Raw genomic sequence first — 10373 nt, 5'->3', positions numbered from 1 at the left:
CACTTAATATTTAGAGAAAGCGCAGTTGGTCTTGGCAGATTTGTGCACTCTAAGTACCTGTCAAGTTCTTGTTTGTTTCCTTTTGTCTACCTTATGATATTGGTTACACTTTGTAGTCAGGTTGGGCCTGTATTGTGGTTTATGTAACACAGGAGTGTGAACTCTAAAGTGCAGAAAAACTAACATGTATTGCTTCCCTTTTTGATTGTGGCTGCTCATTTTGAGAGACCCCTGTGATGTTTTTGAACACTAGTGGTACAAATGTAGAGTGTGTCCCCATTTTAATTATTATTAAAATTATTTTTTTTTATATCCTGCAAGCCCACAAGGATGCACATGACTAGATGAACAATCCCAGTAATGGTTTCATATCTTTCTACTGACTGTGAAATTTGAGAAGGAGACTTCCAGCAAGAAAACAAACTGCTTGTGTTAACACTCTCTCTACTTGGGTCTGTTCAGGTCTGCTTGTTTTAAATTGGATCTGCAGTAATCACCCGGTCCTTGGGTCACCTTTGGAATGGATCTTACTTAAAAAAAGTTTAATGTATATATTTTATGCAAAGGCAAGTTTTTGGCAAGTCTGTTTTAGGGTTGGTTGAGATTGGCATTTGACAGTTTCCATGGTGAAACATCACGATGGATGATGGTGTTGTTATTAGGAGTGGAGCGATCACATTGTCCAGTGGCCCAACCCCAGTCTGTTTCGGATACGGTCAAAAAGTTTGGACCCATGAATAAAGAGACAGCAGTGCAAGTATCTACATGAATTATCAAATTGTCAAGCACACATTAACTCCCCTGGATGCCAAACAGTATATCCCACCAGAGCTCTGTAGCTGACCTGGAACATGCAGGCAGGTCGTCCAGCTCCGCTATTTCATTTTTGCTCACCATAGTGTGACTGATTCACACGCCAATTAGTTTGTGCTAACCTGTGCATATGTTGCTAAAGGCATGATGAAAAGTTCCAGGTAGAACTTGAGCAAATGAACTTTGGCTCCACACAACATGTATCAGTCTATATAATGTGTATTCTAAATGCACCGGAGAGCCTAGAACTCTGACAGTTCAGCACATATACGAACAGTTACAGCCCTAAGACAAACTCTATATGAAATTCAGCTGATGAACATCTGAGGTCAGAAACGTTTCAATAAAGCTGAGTACAAGTGTGAACAGTTTGCAAAACTCTTTCCATGTCCATTACACATAAGACAGGATTAGAGAACACTTAGTTGATCCCCATAGTCAATAAAGTGGTTTTACATTATTCCTAATAATGCAAACAAACAAATTAAAGGCATGGAAATTCTTTGGGGTTTAGAAGCTGGTGCCAACCACCAATTAAAAATCCCTGTCCGAATTTTGTTTTTTAATTGATCAAAATGGAGTTGTCACTGAGATTCAATATTATCACTCTTTGTTTGTCTCTGAGTTTGTTGGTTATTTTATTATTTTCTTGATTGTCTATGACACAGCACTGCTAATTTTATTTATATTCAGACAGGACAAAGAGATGTTCTTCAGGCATCTCCCCTGACCTCTGAAGTTTTCACATAAATTATTCATCAGATTATCTCTGTTCTTCTCTTGAAATTGATTCTGAAAGTCTGCATCTGCCAATCAGGAAAGCTTTTAATGTAAATTGCAAATTTAAGTTTCTCTCTGACTCCCTTAGTCTTCCCTCCTTCTACTCTTCTTTTCATTTCTCTCTCCCTTGAATCTCTTCTGCATTCTCACTGTCTTTTGACTACTTTTAAATACCCTCTTCACCATCTATTCCATAACTGTTCTTTATGGTATTTCCCCTTATCACTTAAATTTGTTCTAATTCTGCTGCTTCATTGATGTGTTGCGCAGCACTGACTGATGAGGAAATGAAATCTGCCACTTTGGCAAAGCCGCCATCACCGGCAAAGGTTTTAATGTTTTCAAATCGTTTCTCTGAACCTTTCTGTGCTTAAAATGAGTCACTTATTTCCCTTCATCTTCTCCTGTCATTTTGTAGCAGAGGAGACAGATTTTCCAGAAGAGGAATTGAGCTCTGATGTTTTTAAGCCTAGAAATTCTACAAGAGTTTAACATTTATGTCAGGCACCAAAACAAACTGCTACATAGCAAAAGAAAATGTTGAAATCCTTTTATTCCATCTGGTATTTTATTAAACTTCATGAGTGATTCACAGAAGGGGAGTCTTGCAACAGTATTTTACAAAAAGGTACCATACAGTTAATGTTTCTTGGAAAAATTAATTGCCCAATTAAAAGGCTGGACCTCTCTCTGCTGTTTGTAGGTGTACTGATAATTAGACATTTATTTTTTTTGTATTTCTACCAAGCAATAACATCAAGTTTTGCATCTAACATTATTGAGTTCTAATTTGTCAAAGTATGAAACCTGACAATGTTTCCTTCTGGCCCATGAACACAACGCAGACATTTTCATCTTAAAAGTCTTTCATGTTGCTCTGACTTATTGCTTTGACATTTTTTAAAGAGTAAAGTTGTTTGAAACTTCCCCACATGCATTTCAGAGAGCCCTTTAATCAGTGATGTTGCATCAGCTGTGAAGAGTCAAGCACCTGCTCCACATCATTAATTATGTGGCCCGAGGTGAAACTTTTCTACAGATAAAGAAAAGAGTGGTGCAGCAGCAGTTTTTTTCCCCTACAGTAAATGAATCAGTGTTGATTCACCTTTTTAAGCATATCGTCAATCATTACACTCCAACAGCCATGTTTGATCCCTCAGTTTCAGCAATAGAGTGACAACTGCAGCAATTTGTTTAAATGTCACAGCCTTTCTTCTTCCCCTACTGCCACAAGAGTAATGGTAATAATGGTTTTAAATGATCATAATCAGTCCCAGCTCTTGCTTCTATCAAACCAAGAGCCTCAATAATAATGCCACAGCCCATTCTCTCCATAAAATGAAAAGGAGAAAGGGTTGAGTTTGGCAATTGGTTAAAAGTATAATATGCATTTTTGTAAAGAATGACACATTTTCTCTAGCATAGGTTTTTTTTTTTGCATATATGGATTTCCTTTTATTGTCTATATTGTGTGTTTATGTGCCCCGAATTAACATATGCATTTACAAATTATTATTGTATCTATGAAATATCTGAGTATCTAAGCTGACCAGCTGCTTAATGTAGTGTAAAATTCACCCTACAGACATGAGAGAAGTATCTGTCTTCTCATACAGCCGTAAGCAAGAACGAGAAAAAAGCATTTTTTCCAAAATATGGAAATTGATTGTTTAATTTACAGCCATCCTTGTGTGTATTTGGATTCAAGTCCTGAGCTAACAAAGTCAGACACAGGAAAACATTCAATTCTCATAATTCTGGGTAAGCTACAGCCCCACTCAGAGGCATAGATGTAAATTTTGGGGGGTACGCGGGAGGCATATCACTTCTTAACATCTACACTCTATGCATTTGCACACCCAATAAAAATATGAAAGAAGCAAAAGGATTTTTTTTAAGTTTTTGGTTTTTTTGGGCCTTTTTGCCTTTTTTTGACAGGACAGTTGTAGTGTGAAAGGGTGGGGAGTGAGGGGATGGCATGCAGGAAAGGGCTGAGGTTGGAACTACGACCACTGTGGCAAGGACATAGACTTTGCTGGTTTCAGCTTTTATTTTAAAAGGCCATTTGGGTTTGATCCCTGGTGCCCCTTAAACTGTGAATTCATTTTGTAAAGATAACGGCTGGGTGGAACTGAGAGTATCTCCCTGTTAGAGTTGCGTTAATTTGGATAGCAGTTGAATTAGAGCAGGGCAGGCAGTGAGGATAGAGCTGTTGGCTGGGGGAGGCTAGCAAGGCAATGTGCAAACTGAAGCATCTAAAAGCCAGGGTATATATACTGAAGGAACTTGATTAGTGGATGGGTTGCAGGTGTGCAGTAAATTGGTAGCAGGAGTGGAGAGTCACACACACACACACACACACACGCACACACACATACATGCGAACATGAATAATAGGGGACTATATTTCTTTACTATCCAAGAGGGAACCTTTATTAGCAGTCATTTTAAAAATACAAAACTAGAATTGAAAATGTACTTTTGAGGTCACGCACACACACACACACACACACACACACACACACACACAGAGAGAGAGAGAGAGAGACGAAAAGAAACAAATGAAAGGGGAAACTGCAAAATTTAAGAAATTAGGGAGAATCACAGTCAGGACTGTGACACTCCCAAAGGAAAAGAGGACTTTGTGCATGAAAGCTTAATGAAAGCTTATTTTTGCCACCTAGAATTCCTCAATGTCTGGTTCAGTCTGTGTTAATCACTGCAGCAAAAACATTTAATTGACGTTGACACGTCACATGACACAGGCCCTCCATGTATAATGTGTTTAATAAAAAAAGTATTTAAAAAAATTCTTGGAGCTGCTTAATTATGGAAACATACATAGCTGAGAAAGGAATTTTGGTGGTGAAAACCAAAAATAAACTTCAACCCTGCTGCCAGACAAAAACATTGGTATTGGATGATACTGCAAAATTAGATCACATTTAGCAACATTCTTTATAAAGGCTCGGGGTGTATACTATGCAGGATAGTCGATTACTGTTAGTAAATACACTTGACAGCAAAAGCCAACCCCAGATTTACCATGTTTTGGTGTTTCGCCTTCCTATTAATATATGAATTTAATTTTTTTCGGCACTGTGTTTCTCAGATGCCTGCTGCTTACAGTCTGGCACCACATGGCTGTGAGGGTACATGTCCATAAATGTCTCAAACACAGAAAATTAGAAGAAAATAAGAAAATACACTCAGAGAACAGCCTCTGAAGAAAAATACACAGCCACAAACAAATGATGACTGAGAGGAAATACTTCTGTGTGAGTCTATACATTTTTTACTGAAAAATCTTACACAGTTATCTTTGATAAAACAAACAAACAAAAAAAACAATTGACTTTTGTGCGGGAGTTCGGAGCTTGTTACCCGAGTGTGTTTGTGTGTTTTTTTTCCTACACCTTAACGTGTGCCTCTTTCACCTTAACCTAACCATCCGTGACTAATCCCAACCATTGTGACAGTCCACGCTGTTTTGTAAACATAGGGACCGTGCCACTTCATCTCGCCACATGTGCATTCATTGATATTGCGGTAACGGGCTGCGTTATCCCACCATGACATCATCCCACCACATGCATGTATTGATATCAACATAATGGCATACTGAAGTGTAAATAGCTGACACACAAGGCTTCCTAAAATGTCACAGGTTGATGCAGAAGGTCCTGACAGAGCAGCACCATGTGATGATTTAGGAGTGAGAACGTGTTGGTCCATTTGCCTGTCCTCCTCACCATCACCTTTTGCTTTGTTGCAAAGCCACCACACTACTTCTTGCACATGCACTGGATGTTGGCATTAGGTGTCCAATATGAATATAAATCCTTGAGGTCTAAGCTGAAAACTCACCAACATACGGTAGCTGCTCACAAAACACATATCAGACAGTTATTGTATCCTGTTGAGTTCAATTACACTTTCATTTGGATTTACAGAGACCAGAGGCCCAACTTAGACTGAGTTATGTTCTCAGACTTTAAAGGGAGGAACAGATTTGCCTGATATATAAAATACATCACAGACACTGCAAGAAGCTGTCAATCATCTTGATCATTACACCAGCGCCTGATGATTCACAGATGATCAAATATCACATATTGCCACCTTGAGATAAATAAATCTTGGCCTTGGAGAAAACTGAGAAATTGAATGCGCAACTGAAGATGAGCATCTCAGTTTTGAGACATGCATTTCACCATAGAAACAAACACCTTGATGATGATGATTCAGCCTGCGAGGTTATATAAAGAGACAAAGCGAGAAAGGCCATTCAATACTGTTTCCACTACTGCAGATGTGCTCTCCAATAAAAGATCCATGGAAAGATAACAAGACAAACTCCTCCATGCTTTTCAGCAACACAGAGTGATGTCCTTCTTGTTTACTTTGTTCCTTCACTATAGATTTTACATTTTGAGATGTGTTTGTACAGAAGACTGACTACAAAACCATGGTTCAATAATCTCTCCATTCATCAAGCATGTTGTTATTGTCGTTATATATTCTATGTATTTTGTAATTCTTGAAAAAGTATATAAAACAGGCTTATTTATAGCATGATTATATTCTTTGAAACCCTTTTCAAATATCATCAGCCCGTTCAATGGCCTTAATTAGGTGCCTGCTGTTACTATCCATAGGTTCAGAAGTCCGCTTTTAGCCCGTTCAGTGTCCTATAGGTTTCTGTTTCACTTTAGTTAGGTTTGGTACGCCAAAAGCACTGACAGAGTGGCACTATTTGACAAGTTTGGAATGAGAACAGACTGGCTACATACAAACGTAATATGTCTGCAGTTTCCAGAGACATACAATGCAAAACAAAATTCTAGCAATTGGCTAGCAAACTCAAGACAAATAGCTAGCTTAGGCCAAACAACTGCAATGCAATATCGAAAATTACAAAAAATGTTACTGGAACCAAATGACTTGTCACATCATCTTTAACTCAAGTAATATTTTTAAAGAGGTTGTTAATCTCTCTGCGGGATATGACTGCTTATACTAACAAGTCAAAGTTTAAATTTTACTTCTCCAACTAAAGGTAAACTGGTTTGTGAGCAGAGTAAAAAAGGTCTTTCAACAACAATATTTACTGCACAAGTATTTTTCTGTAATCAAGAAAATAACAAAGTATACATCATACTTTTTTAGTCAGAGAAGTTTGTTCTGACAGTTCTGACAGGAGAGTGCATCAAATACTCATATATTGCTTGATGCCTTTTCAACTGAGCAGCGGTCTCAGAGTATACGTGACAGACTTACATATATGAGTTATTCTTTCTTTAAATATTTCTACTCATGTCTGTGGGAATAAAAGACTATTATTAAAGTCTGAGGCGTGAAGTCCTCATAGCTGACAGGTGGCCATTTATTTATTCAAAAAAAGGTCACGACATTGATGACAAAAAATCAAGTTTCCTTAGCAACAATTGGAGAGTTTGACGCCCAGCACGACTCCGTCCACTGGCACTGGATGACATTTTTCCACCCAAACATCGACCAGAAAAAAAACAAACAAAAAAAAAAAAAAACGACACACCGCTGAGATTTTCTCCTGACTCAACTGTCTAATATCAAGCCTGGGATGGCATCTGTGAGAGTACGTGTTGCCTGGCAACCTGCTCGGCTCATGTTTACATGTAGTACAGAGGGAACATCAGCCCACCCTTCTTACTCTCTGTCACATTGTGACAGCAATGGCTGAGCACTGACTGCTCCCCCCACCACTTGCCCTCCATCCATGGCTCCAGCTGCGTCACAAATCTCTGCACAGCCACGACTGATGCCAACATGCAAATCCACTGGAGAACAGCAAATAAAAGGTTATAGATAAAAACATGACTCCTGTACATTTTGACTCAGTCCCATATCATCGTTTCTTGATAGTACAGCAGTGAACAACATTTCAAAGGTTTTTTTCCATTAGAAGATAGGGTCTCAAAAATTTGACTCTTGTAAGGTGTTTGAGTTTTTGTTCATACTTCTTAACAACAGCAAACACTGGCTTCCTACATCAAAGTCCCAGGTTTGTTGGACCCATCCACCACCCCTCCTGCCCTACAGGGACCTTCATGCCCCTTGTATCACGTCATTACTGGCAGTGTTTCAGTGTAACACTGTCCTACTGCGTATCATTCACTAGCGACAGGTTTTGTCCGGCCACACTCTCACTCTTCGTTCGCATATGCAGCCGAACAACAGGTAGAACAGCAAGGGTAGAGGCCTGGTACAACAGAGGAGTAAGCTGAAAAATGCTGTAGAGGAAAACCCTAGAGGATGAGACCTGACAGCAGCAAAAGTCACTACCACACTAAGACCAGACCTGGTACTGTGGTCCAACACTCTGCAATCTGTCTTCTTTGTAGAGCTGACAATCCCATGGGAGGATGCTCTTCATGAGGCAAATAATAGCAAGAGGCTGTGGTACGCTGATATGGCAGCTGGGGCAGAACAACAAAGATGGAGAGCTTGGTCTGTCAAGCCATACACCAGACAGTCAGGGAAAGATGAGGGACTGCAGAACGCTGCAGCGAGTGGCTATGAGTGAGGAGGAAAAACCCCAGCTGGGCCCAAGGAGGTAGGGACACACACCCAGGTCTAGTCAGCCTGTGGAGGGCCTGCCTCAGCAGAGGGTGTATTATGATTAAAAGGCAGAAATGCCTGATGCTGAGGTACACAACTGAGGATGTGTTCCTAACATCTGCTGGTGGTTAGAAAACATCAGTCTAGTCCGGAAGGCCTTCAAAGGTATATGGGATTATTACAATCTCCTGTGATGTTTTCTAATCAGATACAGAAAAGCAACTGAGAAGGTTCATAACCATCTTTCATCCAAGCATTTAGGGATTCCTCTTTGTTTCTGGATGTTATCTTCCCTAGAATAATTCAATGTAGAACCAAATGCAGAGAGCTGAAAGTCTGATAAATGTTTTTTCTGCAGTCTCGTTTTTCCCGTCAAACCCCAAAGCAGTTTGTCTCTCGGTAGACATACCAAGAGATGGAGAAAAAATCTGCAGCTTCTTTAGTCGCTGTCACAAAGTGTATTGAGAGCTAATTTACCTCAATTAATCACTGATTAGACAAGGCTGCTCACCAAGTGGCCAAACCAATTGATTGGACAACCTTTGGAGTATTTGTATTTGTCAGCCTAATTACAGTTAAACTCCCTGTCAACCACCATATCACTGCAACAAACAGCTCAGAGGAAACACCCTGTCCCTCTCTCCAAAAAAAACAAAAAACAAAAAAGGATAAATCTGATCAAAAAACACATTTTAAAATGGCCCATCTAGTCATGGTCGGAGGCACAAAGACGTATTAACTGTTCAGCAAAAACAGTAATAATACATAATAAAGCTCAGTATATTAAAAAAAAATCTGTCTTTCAATACAAAAAGGGTCAAGACAAGCAGATATCACATATAAGACCATTCAATTTAAGAAACACATTCTGAACTGGTTCCTGGTTTCAAACACAATCATGAAACCCGAGTAATATGGGACCGTAAGCTGACTTGAAGGCTGCAGCTCTGAATCAGGCTGCTCCTGAACCTGCCAATCATCATAATGAATGGAAAATAAAGAATATTCAGCTTTCATAGACCTCAAGGTCGTTGTCATGGCACCTTGATGGAAAAACAGATGCACGGAGGGCGCATTAGACTGAAGTCCAGTCTGAAAAGAGGTTTTTCAAGACTGGCTGTGAGCTACATGAAAACATCCTGTTTTTTTTCTCCTCTTGCTGACAGTCAAGACAGAGAAAAGACAAACTGAAGTCATGTTTAGGAGAATTGCACAATTGGATATGTCTTGCAAAATTACAACAGGAATAATAGATTGTCATATATGTGACATATACTGTAAATTGTTATTAAGACCAGAGTGAAACATCAGAGTGAAGAGAACAGGAAACAGACAAACATCCTCTATAGTGATGGTGCAGAGGTCCAGGAGTGGAAAATAAATACAATGGTGTCATCTAATGGTAGAGATATGAACTACAGGAAACAATTTGACAATTGACCTTAGATATTATTTTGCTAAAATAAGGTTGAGTAGTGTTTCTGTGTGTCACTGGGGTTGATTTATATCTCTGGTCCCAAACTACTTTATTCTGGTTGCAGTGACTGTGAAGGAATCCACTATTTTTTGAGTAATTTTTTTTTTCATTTTCTTTGCTGAAGCCCTTATTGGCAGGATGCTGCAAAAAAAAAGTTTTTGTATATTACAGTTGTGGTTAAGATTTTGTTAGGTTGGGAGTAAAGCTGGTAGTTCATATAAGGTTAGGGGAACTTCCTCTTCATGATTACATTAATAACCGCGTTGACAACATTAATTGTTAGTTGGAAACGTGACACACACAGCGGCCTCCTGTGCTCAAGACAGATGTTTCCTCGTTTGATCTCTCAGCCTTGACCTCCTCACTTCTTGGCTTTCTAACGTATCCTGACTTCCTTCTTTTTACCTTATGCACTGGTCGTAGTTTCTACATGTACACTGTTTTGGGACATTTGCTAAAACATCCTTTTATTTGGGAGGACAGACTCAAACATCTGATAAATCATTTAAAAGTAAATTCACGAGTTGCATGTTGCAGTCAAATGATGGTTAGCAGAAGTTCAATCATGAAGACTCTCTTTATGCTCTGGTTTTATTCAGAAGTCTCACTCCTGGTCTATCAGCTCACCACAGAAGGCATTCCAAGTTGTTCCTGCTAGATTTTGCTTAGATCTCCCTAAACCAACCATATTGTTGCAGTGAAA

The sequence above is a fragment of the Plectropomus leopardus genome, chromosome 15 (assembly GCF_026936395.1).
Source record: "Plectropomus leopardus strain MGB_pleo_1.0 chromosome 15, ASM2693639v1, whole genome shotgun sequence".
Taxonomy (NCBI): Eukaryota; Metazoa; Chordata; class Actinopteri; order Perciformes; family Serranidae; genus Plectropomus; species Plectropomus leopardus.
The sequence above is the reverse complement of the archived record's forward strand: the minus strand, read 5'-3'. Positions refer to the sequence as shown.